General features: G+C 40.5%; 1 long non-coding RNA gene across 1 annotated transcript in view; it reads left to right on the top strand.

The window, feature by feature from the left end:
• LOC113925793 overlaps positions 1–26,256 on the top strand; it is a 28,985-nt gene extending 2,729 nt beyond the window's left edge. The window contains exons 2-5 of the long non-coding RNA XR_003521059.2: positions 15,626–15,700; positions 22,222–22,428; positions 23,224–23,341; positions 25,712–26,256. This is a non-coding gene — a long non-coding RNA (uncharacterized LOC113925793). The remainder of the gene's footprint in view (positions 1–15,625; positions 15,701–22,221; positions 22,429–23,223; positions 23,342–25,711) is intronic.
• The last annotated feature ends 485 nt before the right edge of the window (positions 26,257–26,741 follow it).

Here is a 26,741-nt window from a genome sequence, read left to right as displayed (position 1 = left end):
GATGTGGTCCACTATGACATACCACGGGTTATATGATAGGTACTCCCACAATAATAGACATGAACTCTAAAGACACTGGGTGCTCCTTGGCTATGGAGACTGAAAGGGACATACCTGAGAGCCAGTGGGTCTGTGCTTGCTCTTAAAAGGTCATGGTTTCTCTGATCTTCTCCTTTGTGTGTTCTTCTTGGTATCTATAAGCTACCTTGCTCTTATAACTGGTTACAATTTGAGGTGCCATTAGACTTGGTACTTTCTAGCACTCATGTCTAGTTGCAGAACAGTAAGAGTTAAGGACAGGTGCTTAGGTTCTTCCCCTGTGGCCTGACCATGTGTATCTCCTTAGGTTTGTGTACTTTGGCATTGATGTCTTTGTGGATTCTAAGTGGTTTATTACAGTATTGTGAATTTTGAACTTTGGTGTTCAAATTATTCCTTCTTATGATGAAGCTACTTAGATTTGAAAGGCAAAGTGTAGACAGGATAGTCCTAAATGCTTTTCATACTAGGATGGAAAAGATACAATATCTTTGATTTTCTACCTAAACTGAACTCTACCCTTGAGCCTCAGTTAAATATGACAATCATTTAAGTCATTTCTGGGTTAAGACTTAATTTTGAGGAAGATCAGTCAACTGAGATTCATTTCTGCTTAGTCTGAGTTCTCCAAAAAGCAACACTGAGACAAGGATTTAGGAGCAAGTAAACTACTAGGGAGGTGATTCCAGGTAACATGAAGGGAGTTAGGGATGTAAAAAAGGGAAGACATATAAATCACTAAAAATACATTGAGTATTGTGGGCATCTTGAACCAAATTTGCAGAGGGACCCTCTCAGATAATTCAGAGGAATGACCTAGATAGAATAAAAAGGTATCATCTGTAGGTTTTTATCCCTACTAAGAAAGAAGGCCACATGGGTACAAGAACCAAGGGATAAAGACAAGAGCAGTTCCATTGTCCCTCACTCCCAATCACTTACTGAGTCATTTCATGAATCATAGTTGCAGGAAGAAGTTGGGCTACTTTGACATGGGAGAAGAATGCATATTGAAGCCATGTGATTCTCGTGGGTATCCTCATATTTCCCTCCTTGCCCCATTATAATGAATACTTCAGCATTCCAAGCTTGAAAGGCTATGAATAGTAAGGATTCAGAGTCCTTGGAATGACAGTTTGGGTCACACCACTAAAGTAAGCCAAACTTTGATATGATAGCCAAGGATGAAGAGAATTTACCGTAGAGAGTGAAGGAGAAACAAGATGGTTTACCAGTTATAATCCAAGATCAACTCCAGCAAGGAGAGCTGTAGTTCATTCTACTTATATCCTGTCTCAGTCTCCCCTCTGTAACCTCAAGAACTATGCAGTTGCTGCTCTGTGGACCTGGATAGATAAGATCTGTCAGCACAAGAGGCAGACTGTGGTGGATTATATACACCAAAGTACAGCAGAAATATTGAGGAAGTCCCATTAATGGGAGATGAGATTTGGACTCCTCTGAGGGGTGATTTTTGCTGTTACTTGCCCTTGACCAAGGCACCTGGTAGCATACCAGTCTACACCACTTCCAACCCAACATTTTTTCTCCCCTTTCTTCAGAGAGGGTGGCTGGCATTGTTCTAATGGCATCTCAGAATCCTCCAGCTCCCTTTTTTCAGTTATTTTTCTAAAAATTTTCTTTAATTCCATTTTGACATCTGCATCTCAGAGGACACAAACCATCAGTATAGAAGTTTGGGGTCCCGGGGGAGGAGCTAAGATGGCAGAGTAGTAAGAGGACCTTAGGTTTGCTTCCTCCCTTGAGCACAAATATCAAATCATATCAAATTGATATGAGGACTGACAGAACAATCTGCACAACTAGAGGGAAAGAAAAGGCCACATCAAGGTAGGAGGTATGGAGATGTGATTTGTGGGAGAAATGGATCATGTGTACTATGGAGGATAGGGAGCCCTGGTCACATGAAGAGAGAGAGAGAGAGAGGCACAGGGAGGGAGGGAGTCCTGGTCATGGGGCGGGGGGCAGAGGGGAGACACACACATACACACACGGAAGTGCACAGGGGAGTGCACAAGAAAAACACTTCCCCAAAGCCATTGACTAGGAAAATGAGATGGGCTGATTTTCATGAGATTTTATAACCAGTGGGGCTCAAAGCCTAGAGTTTTAGAGGTCTGTGGCATGGCTGGTGTGGAGCCCTGAGGGCACAGCAGTACTTCTGTGGAGAAGGAGGGCAGATAGCCCTGGAGCAGACCACATAGTCTGAGGATCCCCCTGGGATGCACTTGGGAGAAACAGTTCTCCCTTCCTGGAGCACATCTGGAAGAGGTGGCATTGCCTCTCCAGGGACAAAAGAGTTGGCAAGCACCATTACCCTCCCCTCAGCATAGGTTCAGAGACACCTGCTGAGGGCAGCTAACCTGGACACTGGCTTTTTGCTACACTTTACTCCCAACTCCATGCCCCTGCATTTTGGTGCGACTGCCCTTCTGGGACAAACCGGCATCAGTCCCAGCATAGTGAGACCCTTCCATGGAGGACCAGCATGGGTCCATGCCCTGCCAGGTCCCCCAAAGTTTGGTGTTTTAAAACTCAACCGGCCTGCCTTGGATAAGACACAGGTACACTGCACTGCTGGGCAGGAAAATGGCCCAGACACGGGCAGGATGAAGGCAGGGATCTGAGAGACACCTGGGACACATGAAGGGAGATTGTTTGCTCTTCTGGAAGGCTTCCTGGACAGTGGGAGGCACGAACTCCCCTCTCCAGGGAAGAGGGAGGGGGTTGGCACCATTTCTTTCCCTCACCCCTCAGCATAAACCAACGTCAGTAAGCAACACAGTACCAAAAGTGGCTACCTAACCTGCTTCCACCAAGCCCCACCCCTCTGCCCTCTAGAGGTGCTACTTTTCTCTTTAAGTGTACCTGAGAACCAGAGCAGGAGGCTCCTCCCCCAGAAGATCAGCACCGATCCTCACATGTACAATAGAGTGCTGCAAAGCTTCAGCTTTAGCAGAAATAGCATCATGTCTCTTAACAAGCAGACCAGAGCACACCTCGTTAAAATTTGCCACACTCTAGCCAAGGCCCAAACACTCCCTCAGGTCAGTCCTCTGAAGAGTTTCTCCTTGCTTGCAGTGGGCAAAGAGCAGCCAAAACACAGCAGCAGAATGTACACAGCATACAAGAGAGACACTTCCTGAATTTCCAGGCCCTGGGCAGCACATGACCTCTTTATAGAGCCATTACTCTCAGGAGCAGGAAACCTAATAGGCTTTCCTAACAATACAAAAGATGACAGAGACCTAGACAAAATGCCAAGATGTAGAAATTCATCCCAACAGAAAGAAAAGGTCACAGCCAGGGATCTAATTTAAATTGAAACAAATATTATGAAAAATGAAAGGGGGAGGAAATCAGAGAGAGAGATGAAGCATGAGAGACTATGGACTCTGAGAAACAAACAGGGTTTGGGGGGGGGATTGGTTAGCCTGGTGATGGGTATTAAGGAGGGCACATACTGCATGGAGCACTAGGTGTTATACGAAAACAATGAATTGTGGATCACCACATCAAAAACTAATGATGTATTGTATGGTGACTAACATAACATAATAAAATTAAAAAAAAAGAAATATGTATGCATAATTCCTATGCTGATTCCTTTCAGATTCTTATTTATCCATGAAAGACAATGATTACATCTAGCCCATTCATTTGCTTAGGAAAAATGTGAGAGAGGTAATCTAAACAGGAAGAGGAAATTTTCTAAACAAACTGAGGGTTGCTGGAGGGGAGGTGAGTGGGGAGATGGGTAACTGGGTGATGGGCATTAAGGAGGGCACTTGATGTAATGAGCACTGGCTGTTATATGCAACTGATAAATCACTAAATTCTAACCCTGAAACTAATAATATACTATATGTTGACTTAATTGAATTTAAATAAAAAAATTTAAAAAAAAAAGAAACAAATGTTATGCCTGAGCCAGAATTTAAGGCAATAATCATAAGGACACTAGGCTTGGCTTGAGTAAGGCATAGAAGATACCAGGGAGTCCCTTACTACAGATAAAGGACCTAAAAATTAAGCCAAAATGAGAAATGCAATAACTGAGATTCAAAACCAATTGGATGTAATGACCAGAAGGATGGAAGAAGCAGGAATGAATAAGTGAAGGATATGTAAAAAATTATGGAAAATAATGAAGCTGAAGAGAAAAATATTGGATCACAAATGTAGATTTAGAGAACTCAGCAACTCCATAAAGCATAACATTTGTATCATAAGAGTCCCAGAAGAGGGAAAAAGAGGCAGAGGTTTTGAGGAAATTTTAACTGAAAACTTCCTTAATCTCAGAAGGAAACAGACATCCAAATCTGGAGGCACAGAGAACCCCCATCAAAATCAACAAAAGCAGGCCAACACCAAGACCTACCATCGTTAAATTTGCAAAATAGAAAGATAAGGAAAAAATCATGAAAGCAGCAAGGGAAAAGGGAAAAACCCTTACAAGAGAAGACAAAGTGAGCAGATCTTTCCACAGAAACTTGGCAGGCCAGAAGAGAGTGGCAGGATATATTCAACATGCTAAAGGGAGAAAATGCAGCCAAGAACACTTTATCCAGCAAGACTATCATTCAGGATAGAAAGAGTGATAAAGAGTTTCACAGACCAAAACTACAGGAGTTTGTGACCACTAAACCACCACTGCAAGAAATATTAAAGGAGACTGAGTGGGAAGGAAAGACCACAACACTAAAAAAGAACAGGAATCAAGGGGTGGAGTTAAGATGGCAGAGTAGTAGGGGGACCCTGAACTTGCCTCATCCTTTGAATACAGAGAGATCAACATTCAACTCTTCTGAATTAGGAAGATGACCGAAGGATTAAGGAAACAATCTGCACAGTTGGAGGGAGAGAATGTGGCAGATGTGAGGTTCAGAGCCATGAACTGTGGAAGATGAAAGCCCCAAGGCCACAAAGTGGAGAGAACCCTTTTCCCAGAGCAAAGTCGGGGAGAGGGAAAAAGTAGGAGAGCACCCGGAAGGCAGGGGCCACACAATAAGCCACAGTGGCTTATTGAGGAGATCCCCTGCATTGTACAGGGAGAGGTGGCTCCCCTTCACAAAGGGCATTTGGAAGAACTTACTTTGCCTCTCCAAGAACAAAAGTCCAGCTGGGAGCCATTGAGCAGTGCTCATCAGCAGATTCAGAGGTACATGCAGAGGGCAGAAAACCTCAACTTTTCCCTGTGAGCCACAATAGGCTTAAGCCTCTGTGTGTGTGCGGCACCAAATGGCTGCATTTCTGCAAAACTAAGCAAAGAGAGAGGAGCAAATTGCAGATAACCTGGCTGCCACTTTTTGCTGTTGGCCTCAATAGATTCAAGCCAGAGACAGCTTTTCTGGGACAGAAAAGAGTAAGGGACTGAGTTGAGTGCGGAGGGCCAATAACCTGGTTCCAGCTTTTCGGGGAGCATTGCAATGAACTCTAGCCTCTGCATGTGCACTGTATGACTGCTTTTCCAAGTAAGGATGGTGCTGAGCATGCCCAGAGCCCCTCCTCTGGGGGTCAGGAGTGGGCCTGCTCTTTAGAAGGCCTTTTAAAACTTGGAGTTTTGAATCTCAGCCACTGGCCAGAGATAAAATACAGGAGATCTGTGGCTCTGGGTGTGCCTACAGCCAGGGCACAGACAGGTTAAGGACAAGGAACTGACAAAAGCCTGGGGCACAGGAAATTGTTTGCTTTTCTAAGAGGGCCTCCTGAACAGTGGTGGCTAGGAGTTGTACTCTCCAGGGACAAGAGGGTGGGGTGACACCATATTCTTCCTCCACCAACCACCTTTCCTCCTCCCACCCACGAGCAGTCAGACTTCAGAGAAAAACACAGCACCTCCAGTGGAGGCTGGAGCCCCCTACACTAAACCCTGCCTACCCCCTACCCACCCCCCACACACACACATACCCACACTTGGCAGGCAGGGGCATCTTTACAAGAGCAAGTCACCTTGTGAGCCAGCAAAGCAGGCCTCTCCTTTGGAAGACCAACACAGGCTCCCCTTCCCCCCCCCAATATACCAAGTCCATTCATTAAAGAAAACTCAACAGCTTCCCGTGGGAAATAGGACCAGGCTTTTTTTCCTCTTAATTTTTAGAAATTTTTTTCTATTTATAATTTTTTATTCCTTATCCTTTATTTTATATATTTTTTTCTTTTCTTTTTTGTATCAGGTTTATAATCTTTTGTTCATTGGTTGGTTCATTTTTTTCCTGCTTATTTTTCAGATCAGGCTTCTTATTTTTCTCTTTTCTTCTTCCCCTACTCTTTCTTCCTTCTTTCTTATTTTTTAGAATCAGGCTTAGAGTTGATTCTCTGTTTGCATTTGTGTTCCTTTTCTTTTTCTATTGCCTTGGATCAGGTTTTGTGTATTGTTTTTATTTTTATTTTTTTCTTTTCCTTTATAGGCTTATCTTGACAAACAAATCAAAGCACATCTACATAAAGGTCCAAACACTGTCCATTACAAGCAAGAAGGAACTCTGTAGATGAAGAACCAGTGGGAAAGAGCAGCCAAAACACAACAGCAGAGTGTACACAGCATACACGAACACTTCCTGAAGTTTTTTTTACAGCTGTTCTTGCTGGGGTTTTTTCTTTCTTTTCTGAATGGAAAGAACAGGAGGTAATGCTGAGCACCAAGGATTTAAATCAATATAGATATAAGTGAAATGTCTGAACTAGAATTTAAAACAATGATTATAAAGACACTAGCTGGACTTGAAACAAAGCATAGAGGACACTAGAGAACAACCCTTACCATAGGAATAAAAACTAAAATCTCATCAGGCCAAATTAAAAATGCTATTACTGAGATGCAGTCACAAATGGAGGCTTTAATAGCAAGGATAAAAAAGGCAGAAGAGAGTGACACAGAAGACAAAAATGATCAAAAATAAGGAAGCTGAAGAGATAGACAACTAGATCATGAAGGCAGACTTTGAGAACTCAATGATTCCATAACATGAAATAATATCCAGATAATAAGGGTCCCAGAAGATGAACAGGAGAGAGGGATTGAAGGTTTATTTGAACAAATTATAGATAATAACTTCCCTGATCTGGGTAAGGAAACACAGAGAACCCCACCTCAAAAAAATAGGTCAATACCTCGACATACAAAAATGAAACTTGCAAATTTCAAAGATAAAGAGAAAATCCTGAAAGGAGCTTGGGACAAAAGGTCCTTAACCTACAAGGGTAGAAACATAAGGCTGGCAGCAGACCTGTCCACAGAGACCTGGCAGGCCAGAAAGGGCTGGCGTGATATATTCAGGGTACTAAATGAGAAAAATATATAACCAGGAGTAATTTATTCAGCAAGGCTATCATTCAGAATAGGACAGATAAAGAGTTTCCAGGACAAACAAAAAATAAAGAAATTTGTGAACTAAACCAGCCCTGCATGAATTAAAGGGTATTCTTCGTTACTTTTGAGCCCTCTTCACTCAAAGACAAGAAAGGAACAGAGACAATCTGTAGGAACAGTGACTTCACAGGTAATATAATGGTATTAAAATCCTATCTTTCAATCATTACTCTGAACATAAATATATTAAGAGCTCCCATCAAAAGACAGAGTATCAGAATGCATAGAAAAAACAAGACCCATTGATATGTGGCTTATAAGAGACTCATTTTAGACCCAAAGGCACCTCCAGATTGAAAGTGAGGGGGTGGAGAACTATTATGCCAATGGACACTAAAAGAAAGCTGGTGTAGCCGTCCTTATATCAGACAAACTAGATTTTAAATGCAAGACTGTAATAAGAGTTGAAGAAGGACACTATGTCATAATAAAAGGGTCTATCCAACTAGAAGATCTAACAGTTGTATGTATGTAATGCCCCTAACTTGAGAGCAGCCAAGTTTATAAACCAGTTAACAAAATTAAAAGGCACACATTGATATTACAATAGTACAGGATTTTAACACCCCACTACAGCAATGGACTGATCATCTAAGCAGACGATCAAAGGAAACACTCACTTTGAATGACACTGGACCAGATGGACTTAACAGATATATTCAGAGCATTTCATCTTAAAGGAACAGAGTACACATTCTTCCCAAGTGCAAATGAAACATCCTCCAGAATAGATGACATACTGAGTCACAAATCAGGTCTCCACTAATACAAAAAGATTGAAATTATTCCATACATATTTTCAAATCACAATGCTTCAAAACTTGAAGTCAACTACAAGAAAAAATTTGGAAGGACCACAAATACATGGAGGTTAAACAGCATCCTATTAAAGAATGAATGGGCGAACTGGGAAATTGAAGAATTAAAAAAAAATACATGGAAGCAAATTAAAATGAAAACAGTTCACAACCTTTGGAATGCAGCAAAGGCAGTCCTAAGAGGGATGTACATGGCAATACAAACCTTTCTCAAGAAACAAGGAAAGTCTCAAAAACATTACCTAACCTTATACCTAAAGGAGCTGGAAAAACAACAAATAAAGCCTAAACCCAGCAGGAGAAGAGAATAAAGATTAGAGCAGAAATCAATGAAATGGAAACTGAAAGAACAGTTAGAACAGATAAAAAAAAAACTAGGAGCTGGTTCTTTGAAAGAATTAATAAAATTGATAAACTCCTGGCCAGACTGGTCAAAAAGAAAAGAGAATGGGGGTGCCTGGGTGGCTCAGTTGGTTAAGCATCTGCCTTCAGCTCAGGTCATGATCCCAGGGTCCTGGGATTGAGTTCCACATTGGGCTCCTTGCTCAGTGGGGGGGCCTGCCTCTCCCTCTGCCTGCCACTCCCCCTGCTTGTGCACACACTCTCCTCTAACAAATAAATTTAGAAAAAAAATAGAAAGGACTCAAATTAATAAAATCATGAATGAAAGAGGAGAGATCACAACCAACACCACAGAAATACAAGCAATTATAAGAACATATCATGACCAACTATATGCCAACAAATTAGGCAATCTGGAAGAAATGGGTACATTCCTAGAAATGTATAAACTACCAAAACTGAAACAGGAAGAGATAGAAAACCTGAACAAACCCATAACCAGCAAGGACCTTGGAGCAGTAATCAAGAAATCTCCCAACACACAAGAGTAGTCCAGGAATGGGTGGCTTCCCAAGGGAATTCTACCAAACATTTAAGGAACTAATATCTAATCTTCTGAAGCTGTTTCAAAAAATAGAAATGGAAGGAAAACTCCCAAACTCATTCTATGAGTCCAGCATTATCTTGACCACAAACCAAACAAAGACCCCATCAAAAAGAGAATTACAGACCAATATCCCTGATGAACAGGGATGCAAAAATTCTCACCATGACACTAGCCAATAGAATCCAACAGTACATTAAACGGATTAATCACCACGACCAAGTTGTATGTATTCCTGGGTTGCAAGGGTAATTCAACATCCACAAATCAATCTGATATACCACATTAATAAAAGGACAAGAACCATATGGTCCTCTCAATAGATGCAGAAAAAGATTTGACAAAATACAGCATGCTGTCTTGATCAAAACTTTCTGCCATGAAGGGAGAGAGGAACATGCCTCAGTATCATAAAAGCCATATACAAAAAAAAAAAAAAAAAGCAAACAAAAAAACCCACAGCAAATACGTATATATCATCCTCAACAGGGAAAAACAGAGCTTTGCCCCTAACATCAGGAACACAAAAGGGATGTCCACTCTCCCACTATTGTTCAACATAGAACTAGAAGTCCTAGCCTCAACAATCAGACAACAAAAAGAAATAAAAGACATCTGAATTGGCACAGAAGTCAAACTTTCACTCTTCGCAGAGAACATGATACTCTGTGTTGAAAACCCAAAAGACTCCACTCCAAAACTGCTAGAACTGATACAGGAATTCAGCAAAGTGACAGGATATAAAAATCAATGCACAGAAATCAGTTGCATTTCTATACACTAACAATGAGGCAGAAGAAATTAAGAAATTGATCCCATTTATAATTGCACCCCAAACCATAAGATACCTAGGAATAAACCTAACCAAAGAGGTAAAGGATCTGTACTCTAAAAACTATAGAATACTTATGAAAGAAATTGAAGAAGACACAAAGAAATGGAAAAACATTCCATGCTCATGGATTGGAAGAATATTGTGAAAATGTACTGCCCAAAGCAATCTATACACCTATCAAAATACCATTAACATTTTCCACAGAGTTGGAACAAATAATCCTAAGATTTGTATGGAACCACAAAAGACCTTGAATAGCCAAAGAAATGTTGAAAAAGATGACCAAAGCTGGAGACATCACAATTCCAGACTTCAAACTGTATTACAAAATTGTAACCATCAAGACAGCATGGTACAGGCACAAAAATAGACACATAGATCAATGGAACAGAATAGAATAGAGGGGTGCCTGGGTGGCTCAGTCACTAAGCAGCTGCTTTCGGCTCAGGTCGTGATCTTAGGGTCCTGGGATTGAGCCCCATATCGGGCTCCCTGCTTTGCGGGAAACCTGCTTCTCCCTCTCCCACTCCCCTTGCTTGTGTTCCCTCTCTCGCTGTGTCTCTGTCAAATAAATAAGATCTTTGAAAAAAAAAGAATAGAATAGAGAACCCAGAAATGGACCCTCAACTCTATGGACAAATCAGGAAAGAGTATCCAATGGGGAAAAAAAAAAGACCATCTCTTCAACAAATAGTGTTGGGAATTTTGGACAGCCACATGAAGAATGAAACTGGACCATTTCCTTACACAATACACAAAAATAGACTCAAAATGGATGAAACACCTAATATGAGATAGGAATTCATCAAAATCCTAGAGAACACAGGCAGCAACTTCTTGCTAGACACATCTCCAAAGGCAAGGGAAACAAAAGCAAAAATGAACTATCGGACCATTGTATGGTGACTAACATAACATAATAAAATAAATTTTTAAAAAAATGAACTATTGGGACTTCAAGATAAAAAGCTTCTGCACAGCAAAGGAAACAGCCAACAAAACTAAAGGAACCTACAGAATAAGAGAAGATATTTGCAAATGACATCACAGATTAAGGAATAGCATGGAGGACATTAGGAGGAGAGGAAAATGAAGGGGGGAGATAGGAGGGAGAGAGAAACCAGGGGACACTATGGACTCTGAGAAACAAACTGAGGGTTTTAGAGGGGAGGGGGGTGGGGGATGAGTTATCCCAGTGATGGGTATTAAGGCGGGCACATACTGCATGGAGCACTTGGTGTTATATGAAAACAATGAATCGTGGATCACTACATCAAAAACTAATGATGTATTGTATGGCAACTTACATAATAAAATAAAATTTAAAAAAGAATAAGGATATTCAGCAAAAGTACAAGTTATAATATAAGTATGCAGAATAAATGATTTCCCTATTCATACTTTCAAAAAAATAAAGGGCTAGTATCCAAATATCTATAAAGAACTTATCAAACTCTGCACCCAAAGAACAAATAATCCAATCAAATGGGCTGAAGACATGAACAGTCATTTCTCCAAAGACATATAAATGGCCAATAAACACATGAAAAAATGTTCCACATCACTCGGCATCAGGGAAATACAAATCAAAACCACAATGAGATACCCCCTCACACCATTCAGTATGACTAAAATGAACAATTCAGGAAACAGATGTTGGTGAGGATGTGGAGAAAGGGGAACCTTCTTACACTGTTGGTGGGAATGCAAGCTGGTGTACCCACTCTGGAAAACAGTATGGAGGTTCCTCAAAAGGTTAAAAAATAGAGTTACTCTATGACCCAGCAATTAGGTATTTATCCAAATGGTACAGTATTTACCCAAATGGTACAGTAATTCAAGGGGGCAACTGCACCCCAATGTTTACAGCAGCAATGTCCACAATAGCCAGACTATGGAAAAAGCCCAGATGTCCATCGATGGATGAATGGATGAAGTTAAAAATGGATTATTACTCAGCCATTAAAAGGATGAAACCTTGCCATTTGCAATGACATGGATGGAACTAGAAGATATTATACTAAGTGAAATAAGTCAGAGAAAGACAAATACCATATGATTTCACTCATATGTGGAATTTAGGAAAAACAAACAAACAGAGGAAGGGAAGAAAAAAGAAAATAAGGAAAACAGGGAGGCAAACCATAACGGTCTCTTAACTATAGGGAACAAACTAAGGGTTGCTGGAGGGGAGATGGGTGGGGGGATGGGGCAATTGATGGGCATTAAGGAGGGCACTTGAAGTAATGAGCACTAGGTGTTGTATGCAACTGATAAATCACTGAATTCTACCTCAAACTAATACAGTATATGTTAATTAAATTGAATTTAAGTAAAAAATTTTAAAAAGACTAGAAAGGAACAGAAAAGCTCTTAAAATGACTTAAGTAATGAAATGGCACTAAATTCATATCAATAATCACTCTGAATATAAATGGACTAAATGCTCCAATCAAAAGACATAGGGTATCAGAATGGATTTAAAAAAGGGGGGGGGGGGCGCACCTGGCTCAGTTGTTTAAGCGACTGCCTTTGGCTCAGGTCATGATCCCAGAGTCCCGGGATCGAGTCCCACATTGGACTCTCTGCTCAGCGGGGAGTCTGCTTCTCCCCCTGACCCTCTCCCCTCTCATGCTCTCTCTCTTTCTCAAATAAGTAAATAAAATCTTTAAAAAAAAAACAAAAACAAGACCCATCTATAGGCTGCCTACAAGAGATTCATTTTAGACATGAAGACCCATCTGCAGATTGACAGTGAGGGGATGGAGAACCATCTATCATTCAAATGATCATCAAAAGAAAGCCAGAGTAGCCATCCTTATATCGGACAAACTAGATTTTAAACTAAGGACTGTAACAAGAGATGAAGAAGGGCACTATATCATAATAAAGGGGTCTATCCATCAGGAAGATCTAAACATTGTAAATATTTATGCCCCCAACTTGGGAGCTACCCAAATATATGAAACAGTAACAAACATAAAGGAACTCATTGATAATACAGTAGTAGCACCCCACTTACAGCAGTGGACAGATCATCTAAGCAGAAAATCAACAAGGAAACAATGGCTTTGAATGACACACTGGACCAGATGAACTTAACAGGTATGTTCAGAACATTTCATCCCAAAGCAGAATACACATTCTTCTTGAGTGCACATGGAACATCCTCCAGAATAGATCACATACTGAGTCACAAATCAGGTCTCAACCAGTACAAGATTGAGATTATTCCATGCATATTTTCAGACCACAATGCATTGAAACTTGAAAGAAAAAATTTGTAAAGACCTCAAATACATGGAGATTAAATATCCACTAAAAATGAGTGTGTTAACCAGGAAATTAAAGAAGAATTTAAATAAATATATGGAAGCAAATGAAAACGAAAGCCCAAAACCTTTGGGATGAAGCAAAAGCAGTCCTACCACCACCATCTACAACCACAACAAAAGTTTTGGGTCATAATTAAAGACTAAAGCACTATATTCACTCAGCTATGGAAAGAAGCCTGTTAGATATCTACAAGGCTATTTCCTTCAGAACAAAGATTTAAGCCATCTAAAGCACATAAAGGGTTTAGGTGTAGCTCCTGAGTTAATTAACCCTGTAGATATTGATTTTACCCCACATTGCTGTGATGGTTGAGGTATGTGGATCCTATTTTCCAAAAATCAGTTCTTACCCCTTCCAAACCTATTATTTCACTCTTTGTCAATTTTTTACCTCACATTTGCTCATGCCTACTTATTTTGGATTTTTCCTGTTCTAGTTTTATGTTCTGCATTATGCCATTTCTGCTATTGACCTAGATCAACTTATGGCTTTCCTAGGCATAATTATCTACCTGTGGGCCACAATGTCCTCATCCTGCCCCAAGAGGTTGATCACTAAGTATCCAAAATAAGTGGCTAGAGGCACCCAAACTCACCAGTAAGGTTCCTTTGGATTGGAGGCTCACTGGATCCAGGTTGATGGAAACCTGGGTGACTATTACCAATGTGAGCACAAGGGCTAGTGTTATTCACCATTACACTATGTTAATCCTTTTTTTTTTTTTGACATATGCAGTTTCCATTTCACTTTAAGTGTCTTCCTTCCTTGCAAACTTTAATCATTTCTAGACACAAGACCCCAAAGTGGTAGTAATTTCCTAACTTTACTTACATTACTCATGACATACTACTTGAAAGCACCACCTTTCCTTTATAAAAGTAGCATGCATGCTGGTAAACTCAATTATAAGCAGGATAGCCATATAGATATGGACTCATTTCCATTTTGTATTGGCTTTGGCATAACCTTTCCAACTCCCTTTAGTATACTCCTTCCTACTCCAACACCATTTTTAATTATGCAGTCTGAAAGCCTTTTTAGTCACCCTACTACCTAACTCCCCAGATTAACAAGCAAGTTGGTTTTAATATTGCAAATGAAGCAAAAACAGTTTAATATCCACATTTCAGTAATATTCCATTGGGTTGTAACTTAAGATTCTTTTGATTGCAAATGATGGTAAATCCAAACTATAATTGTTTGGAGATAGAAATACAGGGTGCCTGGGTGGCTCAGTCAGTTAAGGGTCTGCCTTTGGCTCAGGTCATGATCCCAGCATCCAGGGATTGAGTTCCAGGTCGGGCTCCCTGCTCAGTGGGGAGTCTGCTTCTCTGCCCCTCCCCTGGCTGGTGCTTGCTCTCTCTCTTTCTCTTCCCTCCCCTCAAATAAATAAAATCTTAAGATAGAAATACAGTGGCACAACTGACAAGTCTAAATTTAGTTTTGTGTAAGTGAGATTGGATTAAGAGGGGAAGATTGGTTTAAGAGATTGGTTTAAGACTGGGAAATTCCAAGTTCCCCCTTTATGATACTAAGTATTCTACCTTGTTACCTTTGTCATATTTTTTCCATACATTCTTCTTGAAACTAAGCTGCTCCTTTTCAACACTATCTCCTTGTGTTTTAATGGCTGAAAGCATGCCATCCCTGAACTAGTCACCATACTCATGGGTATGTGGGTAGGGAAATGGAATATCCTGGTGAGAGTAAGTCTGATCTATGACTGAAAATGACCAGGGATAGAGGGAAACTGAGAAATGATTCCTTAGAAGAAAGTCAGGGGGTATGTTTGGCTGAAAATGTGGTAATAAATGTTGAATAATCTGTTAAGTCTTTTCTGTAAGACTTAAGCCCAGAGTAGGATGACTAGCTTTGAGTTCACAACTTCTACTGAGGAATTGCCCCTCTGAAAAATCCCAGGTATAGCTTTGACATTAGTTATTACCCCTTGAGATCTGTCAAGTTGACCTTCCTAATTAAAAGCAAGGAGAAAAAAAGTGATAGCTATCCATCTGATGTTAGCACACTTACTCAAAAACATGAAGTTTAGCTTTATAAACTATTTAAGTATAACACCCCCATACAAAATCATCTCAATCAACAGCTCCTTAGACAGCTAATGAAACTGTGGGTATACTCCAATAGTTATTATGGGTACTCTCCTACTTGAGACCATCGCTACCCAAAAGGACTACCAATTAACAGATTTTGCAATATAGCCAGGGCAAAACAATGATTGTATCACATTTCTATTCCAGATACACAGAGCACCAGTTGACCACTTTTCAAAGATTTGAGTTGAAACCCATGGCACATTAAATCCAGGCATACAGGTAACTGGTAAAATTTATCAATTCCCAGTGCAGCTGAGATCAAGAACCCCCTGGGATCTAGAGCTAACCGAGGATTCTTATCTTGCCTCCAAGATAAGTGCATTTTAAACCATCTTTTGGGGACCCAGAGATCTCCTACCCATTTTCTAGGCTTCTTAAATTTTGTACTCTGTTCCATTATCTGTAGATCCATGTCCACACAAAAGAGCTCCCATAACAGAAATAATTAAGAGCCCACTCAGATATTCTGTGGTCAAAATAACTGCCCAGCTCATGCCTTGTGGTAAGGAGACTAAAGCAAGACCATTTCTACTAAGATGCAAGTCCTCTCTTTCAAATGAGCTTTGAGTAAAATATTTCCTGCCAGTCTACTCAAACCTGTTATATGACTTCATTTAAGTCTGATGCTTATACCCACCTTCCTTCCTTCCTTCCTTACTTGCTTGCAGTATGAAAGTTCTCCCCTGCCTCTTGAGGCTTCTTTCCCCCACCTCATCAGTGTTATCTTTAGCAAGTTCTTATACACCCAATTTTGTCTTGGCACTTACTTCTCCCAGGAATCCACACTAGGAATCACCAGTTTCACCCTAACCTTAGCTCAAGACCCTAGCAGTCAGTAAATCCCATATATGTCCCCCAAACCTATAGCTTCAAGTACCTGACTCTGATGGAGACTTGCAGTCCTAAATTCTCACCAAGTCTCTCCCTTATGCCAAATACAATCCATGCCAACCTAGCCCAGTAACTCAGATGTTGGGGTAAAGAAACATCTGGATTATGGAAGTAACCCCTGGAATGAGTTTGAGACATTAGCTCAATGGAGGTGTTAACAATTACATTTCATGCCTTTCTCTAATATCTGTAGATCTATATCCAAACCAGAGGATCCCAGTAGTAGAAATAATGGTCACTACTGCACACAATGGTTGGCAAGCAGCAGCTCAGGCAGAAATAAAGGAAACTGCCAAACAGATATAGCTCATAGCCAAGGACTCCTCCATTCTCCCACCCCTTGCTGGGACCAAGAAATCTTCTCAGAACCCTCTGAGGTCAGAACCTAGAGTTGCACAGGCTTCAGACCCTATTATCACCAAGAATAGGGAAGGAGAGCTTCTCCCTGACTACTAGGCAGAACCATGTCCCATGCCCACACTATCATGTGATGATAATGTCTGGGTTTCTCTAACCTACTTCAGAGAAAGAGCCACCTTACTTTGTGTAACACTTTCACAAATTTTACACACAATAGGATGTGCCTTCAAACCTGAACTCCTTCACTTTCCCACCAACTCTGCTCATATTCAGTCCCTCAACAGTGGGAACATTTAGTTTTATGTCAAAGCAGACATTGCTGTGCCCAGATTAGCCTTTAATAGGTAAAAATCATGTTTAAAGGTAATGTAACCATTGTCTCTCATTATTACATTCTTTCTGTGCCAGGTTTCATTTCCTCCAAAGACCCGGATCTCAGACTGTTTTAGTTGTAGTGGGCGAGCAGTTGGTATTCAAAAAATGGCTAAAGAGGAGACTTCCCCTTTCTAGTTTCACATATATGGGCTTGGAAGTCACTCTGTCCTAACAAGTAGAAATCTCAAAAAATAAATAAATCAACTCTGCCTGGATTTATAAGAGGGGGAAATACAGGGCAAACAACTGCCTCCTAGACTGAAGAGACAGATAAGTGAATACAGGGAGTCCTGGCTTATAAGAACAGACTTCTTTTGGAAACTTCAGAGGGAACCAGCAAGAGGGGGATAACCTAAACTGTATTTTACCAGTTTCTGGAAGTTCAGAGCAGACAAGTCTGAGATTTAAAAACTTCATGGCCCTCAATCATAGGGACTGCCCCCACCTTAAGATAGAAGAGCTCCTGGAGGTAAATCTAAGTTCCACAGTGAAATAGGGAACAAATTCCCTTCTGTTTCTGGCAGGGGCAAAGGAGTAAGAATCATTTAAAATGGGCCAGAGGGCTCTGTTTTTAAGGTCTGCCTTCAAGGGAAACTAGTACACTAGAGCCCTAACATGCTGGGGTATTATCAGAGCCTTATCTGGAAGGAAATACCAATTCCAACCATCTGTCCACCAACAGGAGGAGAAAAACACACACCTGTGAAGTTCATAGTCCCAATTATAGGCTCATGAAAAGCCTGACACCTAACCTTATGACTATGCAGTACATCTCCCATATTTCATCAAACACATTACCTAAGTCTTATTTACCTGGAAAAAGAAACCTGGAAGTTTTGTTTGTTTGTTTTTTTAACATAGAACATCACATCTGGCTACCATTAAAAAATTTCAATATACCAAAATACCAAAAAAATTATGTTTTTACTATTATGTCCATTATACTCACTTTGTTTCTTTTAGCAAATCCTTTGCATGGAAGTCCCCATGTGGAGGAATCAGTGTCCTCTTTGTTCGCCTATTAGCATCAATATTTCTAGGAAACAACCTACTCATAATGACCAAGGCATGGGCAAATTAAACTTCAAAGTGGAACAAAAACTCTCTTTGCAGATGACATGATACTTTATGTGGAAAATCCAAAAGACTACACCCCCAAATTACTCGAACTCATACAGCAATTCAGTAATGTGGCAGGATACAAGTCAATGCACAGAAATCAGTTGCTTCCTTATACATTAACAATACAGCTGTAGAAAAAATTAGAGAAACAATTCCATTTACAATAGCACCAAAAGCCATAAGATACCTCAGAATAAACCTAACCAAAGAGGTAAAGGATCTATACTCTAGGAACTACAGAACACCCATGAAAGAATTGAAGACACAAAAAGATGGAAAAACATTCTTGCCCATGGATCGGAAGAATAAACATTGTTAAAATGTCTTTGCTACCCAGAGCAATCTATACGTTCAATGCCATCCTGAACAAAATACCAATGGCATTTTTTAAGTGCTGGAACAAATAATCCTTAAAATTTGTACGGAATCAGAAAAGACCCCAAATCACCAAGAAATGTTGAAAAAGAAAACAAAGGTGGGGGCACCACATTGCCCAATTTCAAGCTATATTACAAAGCTGTGATCACCAAGACAGCATGATACTGCATAAAACGGTCATATAGACCAATGGAACAGAATAGAGAGCCCAGATATGGACCCTCAACTCTATGGTCATAATAACTTCAACAAAGCAGGGAAGAATATCTAATGGGAAAAAAGATAGTCTCTTCAATAAATGGTGCTGGGAAAACTGGGCAGCCACATGCAGAAGAATGAGCCTGGACCATTCTCTAACATGATACACAAAGATAAACTGAAAATGGATGAAAGACCTCAATGTGAGACAGGAATCCATCAAAATCCTAGAGAAGAACATAGGCAGTAACCTCTTTGACATCGGCCACAGCAACTTCTTTCAAGATATATCTCTAAAGTCAAGTGAAACAAAAGCAAAATGAACTTTTGGACTTCATCAAGATAAAAAGCTTCTGCACAGCAAAGGAAACAGTCAACAAAACCAAAAGACAACCAACAGACTGTGAGAAGGTATTTGCAAATGACACTACAAAGGGCTGATTTCCAAGATCTATAAAGAACTTCTCAAACTCAACACCCAAAAAACAAATAATCAGGTCAAAAAATGGGCAGAAGACATGAACAGGCACTTCTCAAAGGACATACAAATGGCTAACAGACAATGAAAAAAATATTCATTAGCCATCAGGGAAATTCAAATCAAAACCCCGTTGAGATAACCACCTTACACCAGTTGGAATGGCAAACATTGACAAGGCAAGAAACAAATGTTGGAGAGGTTGTGGAGAAAGGGGAACCCTCTTACACTTTTGGTGGGAATACAAGTTGAAACAGCCACTTTGGAACCAGTGTGGAGTTTCCTCAAAATGTTAAAAATAGAGCTACCTATGACCCAGCAATTGTTCTACTGGGTGTTTACCCCAAAGATATAGATGTAGTGAAAAGAAGTGCTGCATGAACCCCAATGTTTATAGCAGCAATGTCCACAATAGCCAAACTGCGGAAGGAGCCGAGATGCCCTTCAACAGATGAATGGATAAAGAAGATGTGGTCCATATATACAATGGAATATTACTCAGCCATCAGAAAGGATGAATACCCAACATTTGCATCGACATGGATGGAACTGGAGGAGATTATGCTAAGTGAAATAAGTCAAGCAGAGAAAGACAATTATCATATGGTTTCATTTATTTGTGGAACATAAGAGATAGCATGGAGGACATTAGGAGAAGGAAGGGAAAAATGAAGGGGAGGAATGGGAGGGGGAGACGATCCATGAGAGACTATGGACTCCAAGAAACAAACTGAGGGTTTTAGAGGGGAGGGGGTGGAGGGATGGGTTAGCCCAGTGATGGGTATTAAGGAGGACACATATTGCATGGAGCACTGGGTGTTATATGCAAACAATGAATCATGGAACACTACATCAAAAACTAATGATGTATTGTATGGTGACTAACATAATAAAATTAAATTAAATTTAAAGGAAAAAAAAATATGACCCAAAGATTTTCTAAAACAAAGAACTTTCATGAGTGAGTCAGCAAGATATTGTTAATAGGTCTCAGAATACTACTCCAACAATTAGATAACAACCTCCACAACAACCAAAATAACTGGTGAGATACCAATATGGAAACTCTTATCCCTGCCAGGAAGCAATGTTAAGATATACAGTATATAGCAAAAAGAAAAGAAAAAAGAAAAAAAAAACAAGAAGCCATGTTTCTATATTAGTCCACTGCCTACTTCTCCATAATGACCTACCTCAGCCTCCAGGTGGCCTCCTGACAAAGGGATCCCTCTGGCAACTTCTTACCCTGCCACTTGTTTAAACTTTGGAGCATTCCAGAAGATGCCGGATTCAATTTAAGAATGGAGCAAAGGACTTCACAAAGCTACTTTGAGTTTTCCTCTTACAATTAAGCCCAGAGGCAAGCATACAGAGAATAAGGGGTCACATCTCTAGGATAGCATGTAGAAAAGTATGTGAAGGAATAAATGCAAGACTCTTTAGCCTTATTTCCCACCTATTCTTTGTCCTTTTCCTCCTATAACCACACAATCATTAATGATTCATGTTGAGGCCAGGCTCATATCCCTCAAGGTCACTTTTTATATTTCTCTATCTCCTCAACTCTGGCTATCATGTGACTTCCAGGGCCAGCTCCTGCCTCTGTTCTAGAATACCATCCTTGGATTATTGGATCTGTTTTGCCTTTACACCCAAAGATACAGGTGTGTCTAAGGCTTCACACTTTCCTAACTCTACCAAATAAAGGCATTTTAACTTCATGACTGTCAGATATGATATTTAAGGTCCAACTAACTGTCTAATTTGTAGTCTAGTGCTCTCCTGTGACCCATATGGATGATATAGTACTCAGGATTTTGCCAGAAATCATTCTTCTTTTGTTTCCCTACCAACCCCTATATTCTGTCTTCCCACACCTTCATGGAGTTCTCCTGAGAATACTTCCTTATTGCTTACACAAACCTCATGTTCTTTTGTGGGGAGCCTAAACAAAATTTATTTAGTCTCATTTTAAATCTGTGACAACTCATGGCACTTCCAGTTTTGGTGATCTACTTCTTGATTTAGTAATGTTTGGAATGAACAACCTAAGCATTCCCTTTCTAGCTCCAGAGGCTGCCAGGGCTCAGCCCACACCTGCCTAGGGCATCTCCTAGTCTTAGGCATTATGGTTCCTGCTGATTTGACTGCCAACAGCCAGCACTTATGTCTTTGTTGGAGGATGGTAGGGCAGGGAAAGGAGCCATCTGAAGTGGGCCTAAGGGTAGGGTCTATGAGTAGATAACCCAACCTAAGGGCCAGAAACTGGTCTTGGACAAGCTTTAGTCCAAGAGAGACAAGTGAGATGGAGAAATACTTTTGTTTTTTCCCTTGATTACAACAACTGAGATAGGACCTATACTATTTTCAGAAGGTCTTCTGCCAGATGGACCTGTTTATCTGTTAGGACCCTACTCGGTATCACACCTTTGCTTAGCTTCCTCTCGCCCATCCTACTCTTACTATTCTATGGAATTTTACTTGGTTGTGTGTCCTCACTCAAAATTCTCATGTTAGGCTAGGCTTTAGAAGCAGACCCCAACACACTCCAGCTCCTGACCAGCTCCTAACCCACCTAAATCTTTCACAGACAGTACCTGCCTCTCACCACAAACTTTAATGTACTCCAGGGTAAGTTCCATCCACTCCAGTGATGCTGCCACCCACCTCATCAGTCAGCATCTGAGCAAACCTATACTGGGCTGTTTGACCATGAGGATGTGGCCTTAAGATTTGAAACCACTTTCTCTCAGACCAGACAATTAATGAAGGCACCAAAGACATTCTGATGTTATTTGTGTATCAATTGCATCCTCTTCCAGAATGAATGGGACACACCCTGAATATGTAGACAAACATCAGACCCTCACCCTTCTAGATCCACATACCCTGGGCTCTGGCAAACCATAAATATGTTCATCCTTGTGATTTCCTACAGAACCACTTCCTGAAGGTGAAAGTCTTCAAGAACATAATGGCCAACTTGACAAGATGGTGCAGACAAGATAAGCCTCAGACTAGATAAGCTGAGAAACAACCTCAGGCATGACTGGACTAGAACCACATGAACTCAGAAGTCTTCCACTACTAGCTTTCCCATGTTAACTGCCTGTTACCCAGTGTCTTAGTGCTTTTGTCACTCAAGGTAATTGGCTATGTTTCCACTAGATTCAAATCAACCCTTAGATAGCCTCAATATCCTACCCATAAAGTTACACTCTTAGTTGAAGATATAACAATGTAGTATTTTGTCCCTAGGAGCTACAATATCTATAACCAGTGGGAAGTAATATGGCTCCTGTGGCCATTACACCCTAAGACCCACCTGGAGTTGGATGCCTCATTTCCCCACGAATTCAGGCCTGCAGATTAGAGTTTCTGACCCCCAGGAAAGGAAATATTCCACCAGGAGATATAGAATGCCTTACAGAGGACCTAAACCAACAATTGGTCATGCTAGGCACCTCATGCCAGTAGGTCAATAGGCAAAGGGAAGAGTTACTGATAGCTTAGGGAATCAATGACCCCATGCATCATGAAAAAATAGACTTCTACTACACAGTTGGGGGTTATGGCTAGGCTTCTGAAATTGAGTGCCTTAATGCCACTATGAGTGGAATATAGTTACTGTAGCATTGATGACCTCATAACAACAGGTGATCAGATATCTAGACCTCTCATTCTGGGCAACATACTGCTTAAGCGTCCTGATCCAAACTACTGGTAGAAGCAGAGGGAATCCAGAATAGATAAGAATGTGTATTATTAGAGTTTAAGGACCTGTTATGGTGTGGTAAAGTAGATTGTCACACTTAAGTTTCCTTAAGGTTGATTCAAAATGGTAACAAGACAAGTAAGTTCAATATGAGGCAAAATTGGATCCAAATGTTTAAGAGGTAAACTGAGTAGATAACCCAACTCTTCTTGCTGATTTATGCAGGTGACCAAAGTCACCACAGGCCAATGGCTTCCTGTGTCTCTCTGCCCAAGTTCTTCTGCCACAGACCCTGTTTGCCAGGAGTTCTGGGAGTGAGTCCCCCAGGAAGAACCCTCAGCCGGTGAGGAGCAAGAGTGAGCATCCTGCCCCTTTGGCAGTCTTCAAAGATCATTCCTCACAACTATCCCACCAGAAGGTTCTGGGCAGAACTGGCCCAAGTTACCACAGTGGTTACTTACTCACTAATAAGTAACCACTTATTAAGTGATTATTAAGTAATCACTGGTATACATGCTATCCCTGCCTCACTGCCCTAACTCACTGTTTCCTCATAACACCTCCATAAGTTACTTCCTCAAGATTCCTTTCTAGGGTCTGCATTTTTATGAACCCTAACTAAGCAGGAATGAAATTTTAATTACCTGATTTTACCTGAAAATAGAATTAACCTAAGGCGATTCAAGTTACTGACATTTAACTGGTGGTAAAGAGAGGAGGTAATTTTAGGTAGAAAAAGGGTATAACATTTTTGTCTACTTTAGCATAGGATAGATTTAGGATGCTAAGCCTTTTGTCTGTTTTTTGCCGCTCATATGTAAGTGACTAGTCTTAGCATTACAAAAGCTGTGTTATGGCATTAAAGCAGAGGACTTGACCTTGTTCCTCTTTCTCCTTCTGGACTTTACAGAAGCTTTTTCAGTAGAAGTAAGGGAAAAGTTTAAGACAGACTTTGTTTCAACCACAATGCTTTCAGTTAAGTTACACATTTGGTTTTACAGAGAATACCACTTTGGCTTTAAGAGCTCAAAGATAGTTTTCCACATACAGCAAATTGGAGACAGACAAGTGTAGATAGTTCTGCTCAACGGTGTCTTCACAGACCCAGACTTTTTTCCATCAACTTCATCATCTTTAGAATGGTGACTTGCCAGCATAATTTTATTCAGGCACAAAAATGTAATGAGCTCCAGCTAGCACACAGACATTGCAAGCACAAATATAGAAAAGGTTTTTGGTTCCTTTTTGATTTTTAATCAACTAAGAAATATCTTTCCCAGAAGCGTCCAGAGACTTATGGTTGTGTCTCAGTAATTCTTTCTCAATTCTTCTTAAAAGCTACACTTAATATAGTTTTCAGTTGTGTGAAGGCAGACAAAAAAATTGGTTAGCCAACCAATAATGAATAGTATAGAAGTTCCGAACCTAATTTCAAAGGCTAGGCTCAAAGTGGTAGGATCCAACTCTTCTCGTAGGGCACATATATCCCTGCTCCTACTGTTAACTATTTCTTCAAGGCAAAGGAATCACAAGTGCCACAACTATGTAGAGACCATGGTAGTGGGCTCTAGTGTCCTGGGGACTAGACCAGCACAAGGACAAGATACTCCTTCCTCTTCCACTCTAAGATCAGCTTTGGAATGTCTGCCATAAAAGCCCAGGTTAGAAGAACAGGTTAAGCTACTAGTGCTATCAGCCTACTTTGCTTCAACTGATCCCGGACACCTGACCCAAAAGGGACAGTCACAAGCATAGCTGCACTTCCAAATAACATATTGCCTAAGATTCATGCATCCAAGTACAAAACCCATGCCGTGGACTCCAGAGCTGTCTGAAGGCCTGTAGTAGAAAGTAAGAGTGATTTCCTGTACTTCCTCCCTCCTCACCAGGACTGCCTGAATAACCTTGTGCCCAAGCTTGCTCTTTACATCTTTATACTCAAAGAAAAACAGAATTCAGATGCTTTTACTACTATGCCTCATCCAGGCCAAGCAGCCAAGCCATACACTATTGCTTTACCTGAATGCCAGTGAAGTACCAAACGTGGCATCAGCTCAAGGACCAGGATCTGTACAAACACTAATGTGACAGGTACTCCACTCCATAGGCCCATATACTCATGTTCCACTTGAACCTGGCAGTAACAAGTTTCTAACCACTACACTCAAAGTCAGACTTAGCTCTAAGCCAGCTATGTAGCCTTAGAAGGGTTTGACGTGATCAGCCCACAGGCAGAGGAAATCTGAGAAAGTGAACTATCTCATTACAGAATATATTCATTCCAAATCTGGGAGGCCTTCTTTAAATATAGAATGGTGCAACCTACTACTGGTCAGCCAATAGGTTCTTCCTTTTAGTAACTGAGTCCCTCATATATAGGTCTACCTACAACTCCCCAGCTAAGACTATATGACCAAGCTTTCAGCTAGTTGTGACCACATGTCTAGAAACTGGGCAATGGGATGTTAACAAAAATTAAGTCCAAATGTCAGCCCATGCCTTTAGGAAGCTATAGACTCACCACTTTTTGTTCTCTTCCTGCTGTCTGGAAAAAAGATGATCATAAGCCATTTTTAACAACTAAACAGGGAAACAGACTGGAGGATGCTTCAAAAAGATGGATCCCAAATCTATGATTAACCATGGAGTAATTACTAACAAACTTTGAAGAGGAAAGACAAGTTATGTCTTACATCGTTTTTTTTTTTAATAGCTGAGTATGGATATCCTGAGATGTATATACAATACTAATGACCCATCTCTCCATGCAAGTCACCCGAACAAGAAGTTCAACAGTACCATACAATCATCTCCAGTGCAACACTCCAATAAGAACAATGGACCAACCCCATCTTTTGTGATAATGCTGTACAAAAGAACCTCCTACAGCAATCAGAACAGACATTTCCATGGAGATTAGTGTCTTTAGTTCAGCTTACAAGCACTCCCTGCCATGAAGGTTCGTCAAAACCATAGTTCTGCCAGTTCTTCATTCCTTGGTATTAGTGATACTACAAGACAAGTTCTGGGTTAGGGAAAAGAAGAAGCCTTCATTATCTCCCCACTTATATTTAGAATCTAAAGAGGCCAAGCGCAGTAAAAACAGAACAGTGATTACCAAGGGCCATCAGGTAAAGGATATGGGGGAATGTTGGCTAAGGAGTACTAAGTTGCAGTTCTGTAAGATGAGAAATTCTAAAGATTGTACATCATGGCAACTACATTTTAATACTGTATTGATTACTAGAAATTTGCTAAGACTGCATTAAGTACTCACATTGCAAAATAAAGCATATTTATGTAAGAAGTTCTATTAGCTTGACTGATCATTTAACTGTACTTATGTACTAAGTCATTATGTCCTACACTTTAAAATTTTTAAGGATTAAAATAAATGGGTTCTAGGGTCCACATCGATCACCCAGGCAGTTTAGCTTCCTTCTACCCCCCCCATTACCATGTTAGTAAAGATAATAAAGGAGGGGCTTTGAGGAAAGATATTCCCAGACATTGATTAGCTCTATTATACCAGTGAATACCTAGGGCTTTAATTGCAGCTCCGCTGAACAGAGGGGCAATTTGAATATTGAAAGTCAAAGACAGACAAGTATCAAGTGGAGAAATCATGCAGAATCCACAAGGACATTAATGCTGAAGAACACAAAGCTAATGGGAAACAATGGTCAGGCCACAGGGGAGGAACTTAAGCACCTATTCCCAAGCCCTATTGTTTTATCTAAACA

The sequence above is a fragment of the Zalophus californianus genome, chromosome 2 (assembly GCF_009762305.2).
Source record: "Zalophus californianus isolate mZalCal1 chromosome 2, mZalCal1.pri.v2, whole genome shotgun sequence".
Taxonomy (NCBI): domain Eukaryota; kingdom Metazoa; phylum Chordata; class Mammalia; order Carnivora; family Otariidae; genus Zalophus; species Zalophus californianus.
This window is presented reverse-complemented; position numbering and strand designations above follow the sequence as displayed.